Source organism: Haemaphysalis longicornis, unplaced genomic scaffold (genome assembly GCF_048455015.1).
Source record: "Haemaphysalis longicornis isolate Haplotype H1 unplaced genomic scaffold, Haemaphysalis longicornis Haplotype H1 scaffold_12, whole genome shotgun sequence".
NCBI lineage: Eukaryota > Metazoa > Arthropoda > Arachnida > Ixodida > Ixodidae > Haemaphysalis > Haemaphysalis longicornis.
The window spans coordinates 48159413-48175267 of record NW_027526225.1 but is presented as its reverse complement, the minus strand read 5'-3'; the positions used below and the strand labels follow the sequence as shown (position 1 = coordinate 48175267).

The window sequence follows — 15855 nt, the reverse complement described above, 5'->3', positions numbered from 1 at the left end:
CCAGTTGGTGTAGGAAAATATTTTAATATTGGGACTAAGCTGAATAGTGGTGCACAGTTAGAAAACTTTAATGCTCACGAGGAACATTTCCGAGCACAATGAGGTTTCCAAAGTTATGGCATTAATTATCATGCCCTAGCAGTGGGACAGTAACCCTGAGGACTGAATTTAACTTGAACAAATCGTAAATCCTTGCAATCTACAAAATTCTATAAAGTAAATGCCAACCTTAAAGGGTTGCTACCTTTTTTAAATTCAGCTACGTCTTTTTCAAACAGGGTATTTCAGCTGCCTTCGAGCCCGTACTTTGGGCTTGGTGTTGCTAGAATTCCTTTCAATACTTTGCAACGGCGTTTTTTTACAGAACAACACTGATGGACTTGTGATATTTTTTACTAAAATTTCGGACCTTTTCACTGGCAGGGTATTTAAAAGCTTTTGGTTGCGGCGCCCACGAAGAGACAAAATACCACGAAAATGCCCCGCGCACGAAAGCGTGCATTTCGTGAAGAGGGCACGGCATCATACAGGCTTGGGTGGGCGTGCGCCACATGAGGGGCTGACAAAAAAGAAAATACTGAGCGCAGAAAATACAACCGCATGTGAGCGTGCGTCACGTGAGGAGCGCCCCGCATCATCCAGGCTCACGCGTGGGCTTACGCCACGTGAGGGGCTCACAAAAAAAACGAAATTACCCAGTGCACGTGAGCGTGTGCCTCGGGACGAGCACCCGGCATCATCCAACTTACCATTCGAGAACACTCTGCCCAACGTTTGTGACGTGATCTCTCGCTTGTTGTACTCCTCGCCAGTAAACGTACGCTCGCGCCGGAAGTGAGCAGCACCGAACAGCTGGCGCTGCAGACGCCGAGTTCGCAAACCCGGTACCCGCCGGTTCGAGTGCGTGCTAACATGGTCCACCTTGTTAAATATATTAAAGCCAGTGGACGAAATGATCCGGGCCGGTCACTCATGGAGAGCTTTCAGGAGCAAGTTCGGAAATCCATGTCACTTGCAAAAGCCGGGTCTCCGATGAACGGAGAGAGAAAGAGAGAGAATCACTTTATTTTCCAAGCAAGTTGGGTAGGAACGCGTGATGGATGCCGGCCGAACCCTGGCGGCGACGGCAGCGGCTCTGTCAACCAAACGTAGCTGCCACCCCCAGTTGCTAGCTTCCCAGCATGCCCTCCCACTGCTAGACGCTGGAGATGGGGTGGAATGGGTGAGGGGATAGGCCCACATGGCGTGGCTTAGTGCGTCCAGAGAGTGAAAGAGCGGCCAGTTGGGGGAAGGGAACTTAGAGGGATAACTCTTGTGGAGGAGGGATCTACTGAAGAGGGAGTTGGCCTGAAAGAGTCGCCACAGGCGCTTCTGAGCGTTGGTGAGGGTTGTATGGGCAGTGGGATAACGGCGGCGGGAGAGGCTATAATGCTTCGTGGCTTCTTGGTACGAAAGCGGGCGATCCTGTGCCCACCGAGCACCGTGGTAGAGAAAAGTAGCGCGAGCCCAGCACGGCTGTTGAGTTCTCCTGCTGCTTTGTCGGCCACCTCGTTGCCTCCCACCCATGTGGGGCCCGGGGTTCAGATGATGTCGACGGGTTGACTGGGGGGATTTTCTAGAATACTGAGTTCGGTAGCCGCAATGCTACCGCGAATGAAGTTTTGGATGGCCGTCTTCGAATCAGGTAATATAATGTGTGGTTGCGGCCTGGTGATGAAGGGCCAGGGCTATTGCTTCCTCTTGCGCCATTGCGGGGTAAGATGTCCGTACGGTGATGGAAGTGACCGGGGGAGAGGCCGCCAGCTCTCCGGTTACTCCAGCCTTGCACCATTGGTACAAAGTGGGGAAATTTTTTTTCAACATATGCGGCTGAACAGTGCGCCAGTGATTTGTCTGGCCAGTATTTGTATTTTCATTTCATTGCGCAGGTACAACGACCAAGAAATATAGTGGTTTCACTGAAGAGGATCTGCCATGAGTATAAAGTTTCTTCAGGCATATGTCGAGTCTAGTTTATTAATTACGTCCTCAGCATTTATATTCCGAAAAAGCAGCATTCGTTGATTTCAAGAACTCACACATTCACATGCAAAACCTCTAGGTAAACTTAAAAACGTACGCCTGCGGGGAGTTTGAAAATAAAGTATAGCAGATATAGGTAGAATAAATGTAACTGCGATAGAGATGCATGAAGTAAAAAACTGAACTACCAGCAACATCTGAACTACGTCAGTAAAATATGTCTAAATAGGGTCCACAAATGAAGTAGTAGCAATATCGAGTGTACGTCTTTAACATAGTCGAAATAACATCCGAATATAAGGTTCCACCAATATTTTCATAACATCCAAAATTTTTCGTAAAAATATTGCATGTTGTACGGATGTCTAATTGAGATACTGCGGGGACGTAGACGTTCAGATCATTTTGGGACATCACAGAGATGTTAGTGGTTTGCTAGGGAGCGTCCAGTACCCCGATTGCTTCCCTATGCCGCAGTATCACGGAGAGGCACAGAAGCAATGACCGGTTCGCCTAAATCCAAGTTTTCGTTGCTCTGAAGATCTTCAATACTGGCAGTGTTTGCTTTGTAAGTGTAACGTTTTTTTGTTTATGGTGACCTTGTTGTGACTCAGTAAAAAGGGAGGGGAACCGGGTTGACTTTTAGCGAATTCAGGAAGCTTCTTCGTGGCAATGCGGGTGGCTGGACAAAAATGTTCCGATACTGCAATATTTTTCTGTTTGAAAAGCTTCCGTACCGAAACTGTTTGTTCTTTCACTCTAAAGTTCACAAACTTCACGATAACCGGACGACATTTGTTTTGCGAAAGGCTGCCCATTCGATGTGCCCGTTTGATTGAGCCAGCGGGAATTGAGGGTATCACTTCATTTAGAATTGCAGTCAATTTTGTTTCAGTTTGTTGCCACGTTTCCTTTGAGTCAGGCAACCCATAAAACAACAAGTTCTCGTGGCATGAACTGTCTTCAAATTCATCTATGCACTACTGCAAAAGAGTATTTTGTGTGACTAAAGCATCTGAAGTGAACTGTAATTCCGTAATTTGCGCACCAAGACCATCCACAACACGAGATGTTTCTTCCAGGGCGTCAAGTCTTAGTTGAATGTTCGAGACATTCGTTTTGATAGACTTTTGTCTGGTTTTAATACCTTTGATGGCTGCCACAACCTCGGCCTGAAACTAGAACTTTGGAGCGAGCAGCCATGAACATCCTTGAGTTACCGGAAGAGAACACCCATCTGTTCGCCAGGGTTGTCAGGCAAGGTTTCAATGTCAAGAAATTCTTCTGAGCGAGTAGTGGGCCCTGGGTTGGATTCAGCGTTACCGCAGCACAGTAATAATAACGCCTTAGAAAAACACTCCGACAAAGTTTCAAGCAACACCAGTGGACACGGGAACAGCAGGGTACAACGCTCAACGGTTTTTGTCGCATACACAGAAAAGTGGTTGCACACAGTGGTTACATGATGAAAAGTTGTGGATTAGGAGCCGCTCCGAAGGCGCTGTTCTCATGCCCATTGAGAGTGTGTTGGCGCACCAGCTGCTAAAATCCTTGCGAGCTGATTATGCAGTCGTCCACTACATTGGAGGAAGGCGAGTTCGGTTGATGCGTGTAGTTCACGGATGATCACGCAACAGGTCCGCGCAGTTGGCGTAGCATCCAGCTTCTCATTCGAAGGGGCCGCAATCGGCAGCTCGTAACTGATGCCGGAAAATGCGCTGACCACAGCCGATAGCCACGAAACGAGCATAGCAGGGAGGATCTGCCTGATGAAAAGTTGCTGATTAGTAGCCGCTCCGAAGGCACTGCTCTAATTCCCACTGAAGAGTGTGTTGGCACGCCAGCTGTGTAAACTATCGCGAGCTGATGACGCAGTCATCCATTGGCCTCTCCGGAAAAAAGCGAGTTCGGTTGATGCTTGTACTTCATGGATGATCACGCAACAGGTCCGCGCAGTTGGCGTAGCATCGAGCTTGTCATTCCAAAGGGCCGCTATCGGCAGCGTGTAACTGATGCCGGGAGATGCGCTGACCACAGCTGATAGCCACGAAACGAGCATAGCAGGCAGGATCGGCATGATCAAAAGTTGCCGATTAGGAGCCGCTCCAAAGGCGCTGCTCCCATGCTTATGGCATGGGAGATTGAAGATGGTAGGCGAGAGGATTGTACCCTGGGGTACTCCAACCCTGTTTGGCCAAGATGGTCCGATGTATTTTCCCACTTGCACTCTGTAGGTTCGATTGTACGTACAGGAAATTTTTAATGAATGTAAGCATATGTTTACGTACTCCAGCAACTTCGGCGCCTTCTATCACAGCTTTGTGTGGGGCGGAGTGGTAGGCTTTACGGACATCCACTGCCACCAGTCCGTGTCTCTACTGCTAAGTGAGCACTGAAGACCTGGTTATACAGCATGAGCAGAATATCCTGCGTGCTTAGGCCTTTACGGAAGCCGATTTGGTGCGAGTGAAACAAAGCAGTTTGCTTAAGCTGCCAATTCAGGCGCTGTAGAACCAGGCGTTCAACCAGTTAACACAGGTTGCTCGTAAGGGATATGAGCCTGAGATTGGCAAGGTCATTGGGTGGTTTTCTGGGCTTAGGAACGGGTTTCACAAGAGGGAGTCACGCCAGGTATCGGAAAACCTGCCGGTCTTCTAAACCAGGTTACTCGCGTCTAACAGAAGGCGTACGGAAGATTCTGGGAAGTTCCGGAGTTCTGCGACGGTGACGTTGTCCAGGCTTGGGGAGCTACGAGGATTCACACTTGTCAAATCTGCGTGAAGCTCTGTCATATAGAATGGCTGATCTATGTCTGCCAGGCTTGTAGATACATGATACTCGGACTGCTCTGGTGCTGAGCTCTCAGAGTATATTTCCGGATCGGGCAAAGTCGCTGGCTGGGGGAAAAATACATCGCCCGCCTGGAGCGCCAACTGAGCTTCTGATATTTGCTGGCGAAGAGTGATTGCTTGGGCAGCAGTGCGTTTCTTTGACTTACCTTGTGTTACGTATGGGACCACCGACGGGCTTTCTTTCAGCACTCCTCGGCTGTGCGGCGAAGCCTTCACTACGTGCGCCTTTTCGCTAGCCCCACCGTGTCGGTGACTCAGGTTTTCACGTTTCGACAATCTTGGATCAGACGCCTCGCTTTCGGTGCGCTTCAAACTCCGGAGGTTGCCAGCGACACGTCGAGACGCGCCCCAAGGACACAAAGGCCCCGCGATCGCAGCGGAGTCCTCCTGTCTCCCCTCTCTAGGACTCAACGTCCGCCGATGCTACCGACTGCTCACGAACTCTGGAAAGAGCGTTGTGTGTGTCTGTGACGTTCGTGGCGTGTGCGCGTTCTAGAGGGAACGATGTTTTGACCGTTGCCGCTTTTGGGTATAAATAGAGCCACCCAAGCGCAGTATACCCATTCCTGTTTGAGCAGTGAATCATTGCTGTCGCTCTGCTCGAGTCCTGTACTGTTACCTCGCTCGTCAGGGCGTTGTTCTATGGCTTCGGCTCACCTCTCGCTATGAAGTAAACAGTTAAGTTAGCCTACGGCTTCTGGACTTCTTCGCGGCTGCAACAACGGCTGGCCGCTCTTCACACCACGCTACCACACGTATGTCGGAGGCGACGGAGCTCGGCCGGTTCGGCCCACCCGGTCGCAACACTTTCCAGCTACGAAAAAGGTGCCATATTTGGGGCCCACTCACATTACCATTAAAACGCGAGCAGAAGTCACGCCACTCCTCCGAGGCAAGCTTAGTCGCATAATCACGTACCTCAGCCGTTATGCGGTTGAGGCGACGCCGCAACCAAGACGGTTTTTCTTTCTTTCTGTATTCCCACAATGTATCGATGCGTCGGCTTCATAAGTTGGCGAGGTGAACAATTGGCGCCGGGGAGCCCTCCGTAACGTAAAACTTCCGGGTGGCCAACCTTTGGCTTTGCTCATCGTTTGTAGAAGTTGTTCCAGGCGGGTTTCCTCTGACTCGTCGTACAAAGTATCGACGAGTGTAGCCTCTAGCGTGTCACGAAACCTGTCCCAATAAACGACGCTTCTAGCATATTTGGCCGTTTATATGGCATGACGACGGAGCCGAAGAAAGATAGGAAAATGGTCACTCCCCCACGTATCCGCACCTAATTCCCAAGAGATGGATTTGGGCTTATTTGTCCAAGTAAGGTCCGTTGTTGTATCGCCTTGGCGGACATGTTCCCTAATACGTATGACACAGTCGGGGCCATTAATAAGCGTGAAGTTATTTTCCTCCATCGCACCAACTAGGTTTGTGCAGTGAAATTTGTCAGCACTGGCTCCGCAATTTGTGTGGTGCGCATTGAAATCGCCGCAAATGACAAACAAAGCGCGAGGACGTGTCTTCTGGATGCTGTCCAGCCAAGACCAGTAAATTTGAGCAGGTTTCTTTACCGAGGGGCGGACGTAGACGGACCGAATTAGCAACCGAAATTTTGGGATGAGAAGAGACTCTTTAATATTCATTTAGAGCTGGTACGTGCGCCCTCTCTTAGAATTTGGCTCTGCACTCTTTCCATAATCTACAATATACAAATTCAATCCGCTTATTCTACTGGAGCAACCTGCCCTGAGCTTGTGTCTCGGCCTTCCGAAATACGTAGCTAATAACATCCTGTATTAATAGTCCCGGCTGCCTGCACTAGAGTCTCGGTTTAAGCTTTTAACTGTGCTGACGATGCTTAGGATTTTCGAAGCGCCCCTCCGCAGAGATTTTTCGGTGATGGTGGCTCGACCGGCTTTATGTTTACTCGTGGTGGCCCCACCAATACCGCCCTGAATGATGATGATGATGGTTGCATTTTAATGGCGCAAGGCCAACTGGGGCAAAGAGCGCCAAAAAAAGATGGTTAGCTACCACAGATTAAAGTCATACTAAAAGTGAATAGCACCAGAAGTAAAAACAAATAAAGACAATGAGGATGGCTGGTGTAGAGGGCCAGGTTGTGATTATGCATGATACGATATGATATTCAGAAATTTAACTTCTGATAGATAATGAAAAACACCTTTGGCAGTAAACATTGGTTCATCGCCTAAGAAGTGCGATGGGTGGAGTGGGATCTGTTGTCTGTAGATTTCTGGAAAGTGTTTGTGTCGTGTCGTGTGGAGTGCCTTGCATGTGATTAGTATGTGAACTACGGATAGGCCCTCTCCACACCTGCTGCACACGGGTCTCGGAGACCCAGTGAGCAAGTGTGAATGTGTTACGTAAGTGTGGCCCATCCGTAGCCTGGCTAAGGCTACTTCCTTGTGTCTGTCTTGTTTGTCTGTTATGTATCTACCTAATTGTGGCTTTATAGTGTAGAGTTTGTTCTCTGTTTGTGTGTCCCATGTTTCCTGCCAAGATTTGCGCAAGGCTGTCCGTACCAGTGGCTTGAGGTCGAGGTAGGGAACACATGGTACATCTATGCTACTGCGGAGAGCAGCTACAGCGGCACTCTGGTCAGCAATTTCGTTCCCCAGAATGCCACTGTGACCTGGAACCCAGCAAACAATTATTTTCAGTTTTGAGTGATGAGCAAAGGTTAAAGCTTTGATTAGATGCTGGAGGACAATGTTTTTTGTAGGTCTGAAGCAATGTAAGGCTGTTACCACACTTAGAGAGTCTGTAAAGATAATGGAGTGTTCTGTTCTAATTTGTGTAATGTGTTGTACTGCTAACAAGATACCATATGCTTCGGCCGTAAAAATGCTGCTATTTCTGTGTAAGGTCTTCGTACTGGTAAAGTTTGGGCCGTGTGCAGCGCATGCGACGGCTGAAGAAGACTTCGAAGCATCGGTGTAGAAAGTGGTGTGGGGGTATTTGTGTTGTACCTGAAGAAAGTGCTGTAGTATAAGTTCTCTAGGCGCATTTCGTTTGTTGATATGTTTAAAAGAAATATCACACAAAATTGCTGACCTCTCCCAAGGCGAAATGAGGTCAGCAATAGAACACTTCATGCTCTCCTCAAATGAAATCCCTAGTTCCTCAGCGAGGGCTCTCACTCGGATAGAGAAAGGAGCGGGTATCGATGGCCGTGCTGCGAATAACGGATCGGATGAGGTGTTGCTTATGATAAAACTACATGGGTGGTTTTTTACAGAAGTCGTCTTAATAGCATACATCAATGAAGTATACGAACGCTGGTGTTCAAGGCTCCACCTATCACACTCTGCATACAGGCTTTCAATGGGACTCGTCCGGAACGCTCCACATGCAAGACGGAGACCGAAGTGCAGCACTGGATCCAACATTTTCAGAGCCGTTTTACATGCGGACCCATAGACGACACTCCCGTAGTCCAACCGTGAGCCAATAAGGCTGGTAAATGCGCGGAAGAGTATTTGTTTGTCCGCTCCGTAGGAGCAATGCGAAAGGACCTTCAGAATATTCATGGTTTCAAGGCTCTTCTGTTTCAGGTGTTTTATATGAGGAATAAATGTCAGTTTTTCATCTAGAACCCCGCCTAAAAATTTGTGTTCCTTTTTGAGAGGGATTGAGACACCTTTGAGCTTAATATTAGGATCAGCATGGATTCTGCGCCTTCTTGAAAATACAACACAGGTACACTTCTCTGGATTAAGCTTAAATCCATTCCTGTCTGCCCAGTCAGCGAGTTTGTTGACACCAAGCTGGACTTGCCTCTCGCAAACGGACAGATTACATGATTTGAAGGAGATTTGAACGTCGTCTACATATAGCGAGTAAGAAATGGTTGGTGGCAATCCTTTTCCCAGCGAGTTCATTTTTATAATAAACAGCGTGCAGCTCAAAACGCCCCCTTGAGGCACACCGTTTTCCTGGACGTGAACTAGGGAATATCTATTGCCCACTCTCACACGAAAAGTTCTCTCCGACATGTAGCTTGCAAGAATATTTAACATGTTGCCTGACAAATCAAAAGACTTAAGGTCGCTAAGAATTCCATAGCGCCATGCAGTATCATACGCTTTTTCAATATCGAAAAATACTGTCATACAATACTGTTTATGAATAAATGCATCTTTGATATAGGATTCTAAGGCAACGAGTTGATCATGTGTAGATCGCCCTGCCCTGAAACCTGCCTGGCAGCTCTCGAGAAGTCCATTGTACTCCAGGAAGTACACAAGCCTTCGGTTAATCATCTTCTCGAAAAGCTTGCAAAGGCAGCTCGTCAGGGCAATGGGTCGATAGCTAGCAGGAAAGGAAGTATCCTTCCCCTCTTTCAGGAAAGCTACAACTATAGCCTCCCTCCAAGAGTTTGGAATGTGCCCCGAAAGCCAAATCTTGTTATATAGGTGGAGGAGTGTTAGAAGAGTGTCTGAGTGTAGATGCGGTGTCATTGTATATGTGATGTTGTCTGGGCCTGGAGCTGAGGGTTTACAGGTGCTCAGAGCGGCCCTCAGCTCATGAAGTGAAAACTCCGAGTTATAAGAGGAGGTTGACTTATCATTATCAAGTAAAGACTTCTTTTCAGCCAATTGTTCGTGTTTCATGAAAGTGCTAGTGTAGTGTGCTGAACTGGACACGTGTTGTAAGTGTTGTGCGAGTGTGTTAGCCTGGTCTTCCAGTGTGTCCCCTGTTGTACTAACCAGGGGCAGGCTGTGTGTCTGTTGTCCTTTTAGTTTGCGTATTCGTGTCCAGACTTTGCGAGAGTCAGTGTAAGAGTTTATGGATGTAACGAATGAGCGCCAACTCTCTCGTTTTGCCTCACGGCGCACACATTTTCCCATCGCCTTAGCCCTTTTGAACAATAAAAGGTTTCCCGATGTGGGGTACCGGCGCAGGATACCCCACGCCTTGTTCTGGGCCTCTCGCGCCCGCCTGCAGTCCTCATTCCACCACGGCCTCCTCTGGTTGCGCGGGGCACCAGAGGCGTGGGGAATAGACTTTTCGGCGGCGTCGAGTATGTGTGCCGTGAGGAGTTGGGCGGCTTTCATGTACGTGTAGGTGTGTTATAGATGTGTAGTGTAGTTTGGAGATTTCTGTAAATGTATTCCGGTTTGCTTTTGCTTCATTGAACCTATTATGGGAAGGTGAACAGGTGGGGCCTTTGTCGATGTATGTTAATGAAGTAGGGAAGTGGTCACTACTGTATGGATTCGTGTCCACGTCCCATTCAAGAGACGGAAGAAGTACTGCCGATCCTATCGTCAGGTCAAGGTGTGAGTAGGTGTTGTGTCCTATATTATAATATGTTGCCTGTTTCTTGTTGAAAAGGCATGCTCCCGACGATGTTAAGAATTTCTCAATGAGGCGACCCCGGGCATCGGTGCGGGAAGAGCCCCAAAGAGAATTATGTGCATTCAGGTCGCCTATCAAGATGTAAGGTTCAGGCAACTGATCTACCAGCCCTTCGAAATCCGAGCTCGACAGCTGGAAGTCAGGCGGTATGTAAGGGGAGCACACCGTTATTAATCTATTAAATGTTATTGAACGGATCGCAACAGCTTCAAGGACAGTATTTAAGGAGATGGTATTACATGCAATGCACTTTCGAGCAACAATAGCCACACCTCCCGAGGAGTGTGTGCATCCATCTCTGTCTTTTCTAAATACCATATAATTATTCAGGAAGTTTGTGTTTTTGCTGCTCAGATGAGTTTCCTGCAGGCACATTATACTTGGCTGCTTGGTGTGCAGTATCTGATATATATCGTCAAGATTTTTGATGAGGCCTCTGCAGTTCCATTGTATAATATTTTCCCTTCCCATTATTTGCAAAAGCGACTGGAAATGTGTGAGAATGAGTGTTTACGTATTGTCTTTCGGGGCTGTGACTCTTGGTTTTTTGGGCTTATCGGATGGTTTGGACGATGGTACCCGTTCCTTCCGCTGCACTGCAGACAGATACGGTCCAACGTCCATGTCTTCGTCCGACGTCCTCGGAGTGCCCAACGGAGTGGGCTCCTTGGACGTGGCACCCTTGTGGGTGCTTTTTTCTGCAACCGCCGCCACCGATGTCATCGGCACTGCCAGAAGTGCCACAGGCGGTGCGGCAGGGGCGGGAGCTGCTGCGGGATCCCCCATCTCCACCTCCATATCCGTACGCTCACTTGAGCTTTGGACAGGTGGAGAAGAAATGGCGGATGCAGCAGCGCCCCCAACTGACTCAGTTGCCACCACAGCGGCTGGTGACTGAACAAGCGGTGTGGTGACGGGTTGGGCTGTCGGAGACAACCCAGTGGGGGGCTGGGGTGGGACCAGATCAGACTCATTGAACTGGGTCGCTACCGGGACCAGACGCCGCTCTGCCCTCCGGCGAGCTGCGCCGGCGTACCTTGGAGAAGCAAAGCAGGCAAACCTTTTGCGTGCTTCCGGGTACGAGATGTTTTCCGTTACCTTCAAATTAATGATGCGTTTCTCGAGTTTGAACCTTTCACAGGTACGCGAGTACGCTGCATGGGGTCCTTCACAATTTGGGCATTTCATGCTACTGGCTTTACAATTGTCTGTAGGGTGGTCGTGATCAGAACATTTGGCACACGTCAGTTTCCCCCGACACTGTAAATTGCCGTGCCCATAGCGCTGGCACTTGTAGCACCGACGCGGATTGGGAACATAGGGACGGACTTCACAACGGATGAAGCCGGCATTTACATATTGAGGGAGGTTGCAACGGTCGAAAGTGAGAATTACATGCTTTGTTTTTATTTCCTGGTTGTCTCTACGGATGTTGATTCGTCTGACTGCAGTAACGCCTTGCTCACGCGGGCCCTCCAGCAAGTCGGAGTCTTTTTCGTCCTTTAGGTCAAATTGAGAAATTACACCTTGGCATGTGTTTAGACTGCGGTGAGGAGTTACCTTAATTTGCAAGTCACCGATCATGCTCTGTTCAAGGAGAATTTTAGACTGTTTTTGATTCTGTATTTCCACAAGGATTTCACCACTGGTTAGCTTTTTTGCTTTGTAGTTCTTGCCCAGAATGTTTTCAAGAAACTTAGCAATGAGGAAGACTGACTTCGATGTAAGAGGTTCAGATTTTTCTGCAGATTCCATGATCAAAAACCGGGGAAAATTGTCAGGTCTGGAGAATTCTATAGTAGGTAGCGGTGGGAAATTCACTTCGGTGCGGCCCCTTTTCGGGGGCCGATCACGTTTGGGGGGGAGTTTAGAAAATGCCATATAGCATAGTATAAAAGCAGGGAGACGGGGGTACTTTCTCCTTTGACCTTACCCTGGTAGTCAAAGAGGTCCCGGAGCTCTCTGCCTGGTAGACAGGCAGGGAGCTCATCGGCCGGAGCTTGACCAAGGCTCCGACGGCCACCGTTCACGGCTTCTAACCCTTCACCTTTCAACTTCTAGCCACGGTAGGTAACAGCTACAGTATGGGGGGCTTGGGGTACGCGGTGTCGCCACTCACCGTCACCAAGATTACTCAAGGTGCCCCGTGCGGGGCGCCCTGAATGCGTGTATGCCCAGACATTACTTTGACCCCTTAATATTACATTCCGTTCGTTATACACATGTCCTGGGAACCCCTCCCTGTTTCCCTAACCTTTATTAACATTTTCCTAACAATGCGAAAATGCTGCCTACACGTTTACTAACGGGTTTGTTGATCGACTATCTGGCTACCTTGGATTCATACGTGGTTGTAGCGCCTGATGCGTCTCAATTTGATGAGAGAGCTGGTGTGGAGATTCTCAGTCCACAACTCAACTGGTCGCGTTCGATTCGCCTACCGGACTTCACCCCAATCAGCTATGCTGAGTTTATGGCAATAATCATGCCAGTAAAAAACGTACCTCCTGAGGTATTAAATGTGGTTATAGTGTCCGATTCATTAGCTGTTTGCTCCCCTTTGGTATCCCCGACAAATTCAGCTCTTCTTTGCACATTTGGCATTTTAGTTCCTTCCCACTTAAGAGAAATCCGCCTGATATAGGTGCCTGGGCATAAGGTTTATGGCTGAATGAAGAAACAGACTCGTTAGCGAGGTCATCACTAGACGGCCCTTTGCTCGACGTCTGTCCATTTGCCTCCATATTGGTCGGAGTACGGATACGTCACCATCAACATCTGGCGAGGACGCAGTGAGGATGCCATCACCTCCCTCGATGATTGCGCCCATTTGGCATATGTGTGGGATTCGCGATGTTGCGAATCTCGCCAATTCGAGGTTAGTTTCACTAGCTTACGTTGTAGAGTTCCTCAGCTCAACTTGTATATGCACCGAGCTGGGCTCACCTCCTCTCGTCACTGTGCTCTTTGTAATGAACCCGAAACAATGAGCATTTTTTCCTACATTGCTGCCATTTGTCTTTAAGGAGAACAAAATACCTCGTGGAGCAAATTAACTTACTTGGACTTACCCTTTCAATGCCGGTCTTACTTTCGTTTGGTGCCATTTCGGTTGGGTTCACTCACAGGACTTTTGTTACAGCCGTCCACACCGTCTCAGAGATAAGTTGCTTACCCTGTTAGCCACTCTTCTTGTACACAGACGAAAGAAGGGCCTAGTCTATCAAATTCCCGCATGGCGTTTTCCTGCAAATTCCGGCATAGTGCGCACTTTTCTTCTGCAAATTCCTCTATTTGCTGTGCGATTATTCTTATCAGCACTTTTTTTCTCCAAAACGTAGTTTCTAAATCGGGCACATTAGCCCCAAAAAAGCTCTCCTGGCCAATCCTCCAAGTGGGTATGTGGCAAAAACAAAGGAACAACAACAACTATGTCCATGTCGGCGCAAACATGCGGCGCATTTGAAGCACGTGCACTGCCCTGGTTGTCTGGAACGGAAGGTCGAGCTGCGCTTGCGCTCGCGTCGCCGGAGCTCGTAGCTAGGTCTACAAAGAAGGCCCAGAGATGTTTTTGAAGAGGGGAGGGGATGCAATGTTAGCCAATCTCCTAAGGTGGGTATGCGCTCGGCGAGCTTTCAGATCGCAGGAATTACGGCAAGTAACAAAAGCTTCGCTCTTAAAGCGTGTGTGATTCGAGAGTGCCCTGTCAGCTCTGCTGTATCAGCACGCTTCCATCGTAGAACTGATGTTGTCGTTGTTGTTCCAGTCCTTGGAGGTACACAGACACTTAAGGGAATGGCCAGGAATCACAAGGCTTGAAAGGACGTGAGCCTGCTAAAAAAATTCAAAAATATATGTATTGCATGCTTCGTTACACTTGAGCGCAATTGCACGTAAGCCGAAGAAACGAAGGCGAAGTTAGAGACGCACACGCAGTGCAGATACAAAGAAAGAGTGGACGTTTTATCGTGAAAAGACGAAGAAACGAAAGCGAAGAAAGAGATGGAAATACTGTGTAGCATTAACCCAGTTGTCAATAAGTATCGTCCGACTTTCGGATTAAGACAGATAAGCAGAATTAAGTTGTGCGAGAATATTTTGATTATTGACTGTTTACAGTGGCAGCCAATTGCTCGAGGGGGCAACCCCAAAAACAAGTGGTTGTGGGCATTGTTTTACATGGGTTTGGTTATAGTAGCTAGCGATTTTAAAGATGCATTTGAAGAATAGCTTGCAACGCATGGCATCCAGAAGCTGACATACCCTTCCTGTTTTTTACAATACCGTGGACGATGCAAGCGTTGCTCACAGTAAAATATTTATTGCATACGTGCGGATACTTCTGCCCTTGTCCACGCCCTTCTCAGGATCAGTCACCACGCATCTCTCATCAGCGACCAGTCACCCCTCGCCTGTGGTACACACGAGCCCAAAGGCCATGCACTGTATTTATCGCTTAGTCTTCCTAATACCGCTGTAGAGTTAGTGTTCCTTGGTTGTGCAAAAATTAAATTTTGCCACTAAATGACTCTCCAGTTTCGTTCTATTAGATAACACACGGTTGCTCCAAATGTTTCAGGCTGGTTTTGGTAGACGTGGCTCCCAGATGTCGCCGAATTCGCAAATATACATCCTAAATATTTAGGCCGATGCCAAAGCGCCACGACTGCGTACCAAAAATGAATTTCACTTTATAATGAATTAGGTTACGCAATGGTAGTTCTTCTTTCGCGAGCGATGTTGACATGTACTGCAAAAAGGAGTACCGCAATGGCTTATTTGATGATACAAAATAAGATCTCTTATTTGTTCGCCTTTAGGAACAGCATAATATTGGAAAATGTCAAGTTTGGAGAAATTCACTTCACATTTTTACTTATCCACGTATTGGTTTTCTAAATATTTAATCCTAGGTTTTGTGTGTCCTATTCTTCATGTGTCGTATGCACTCTGCGAATATCATGTTCCTGCTCTGAAGGAGTTTGCCGATGGGGTTTCAACAACATAATGATTTATGGGGAATAATGCTGCGCCACTTCTTGGTTTTTGGGCTCGGTACAGTGACAATCTAAGGCTTCTGCCAAAGCTCCGGAAAGCATTGTATGGGCTGGGATGGTTCTTCGCAATAGGTCATAAACATTGTTTCGCATTCTTTCCATTCTCTGTGTTTAATTTGGGATCCATTTGTTTTGACTCGCAGTTCGCAAGATATCGGCGTCCCTGAAAAGAAAAATGCAGCGAATATGTCAGGTACTACAGCAGGGACTTATTCTAGGCAAAAAAGCTTTGTCTACGTTTTATGGAACCGGTTGGAGATGGCTTAGAAAGCTGGGTGCTTCCCATTCGTGAGCTTAGTGATGTTCCGTTCACCAAGGTTAAATTTAAGTAATGATGGTTATGTGTATGAGGACTACGAAGAAATTGACTCAACGCATAATCTGTGTTGTTGAAATACATAGCTTTACGTGCACAAGTTGCTCGTAGCAGGAAAAATTTGTTAATTGAGCAACGATAAAAGTGAGTAACAGTGACAGTTTCCCGTAAACACAATATATTCTAGCATTCCTATAGCCTTCAAACAATCCCGGTTGATGGGACT

The 15855-nt window shown here is 47.8% G+C and overlaps 1 long non-coding RNA gene across 4 annotated transcripts in view; it reads right to left on the bottom strand.

Moving 5' to 3' along the window:
- Positions 1-14266: 14266 nt before the first annotated feature.
- LOC144162613 (uncharacterized) overlaps positions 14267-15855 on the bottom strand; it is an 86565-nt gene continuing 84976 nt past the window's right edge. Inside the window, exon 7 of one of the 4 annotated variants that reach the window (XR_013320723.1) lies at positions 14267-15476. This is a non-coding gene — a long non-coding RNA (uncharacterized LOC144162613). The remainder of the gene's footprint in view (positions 15477-15855) is intronic. The other 3 variants (XR_013320724.1, XR_013320722.1, XR_013320721.1) reach the window with 3 other exon arrangements.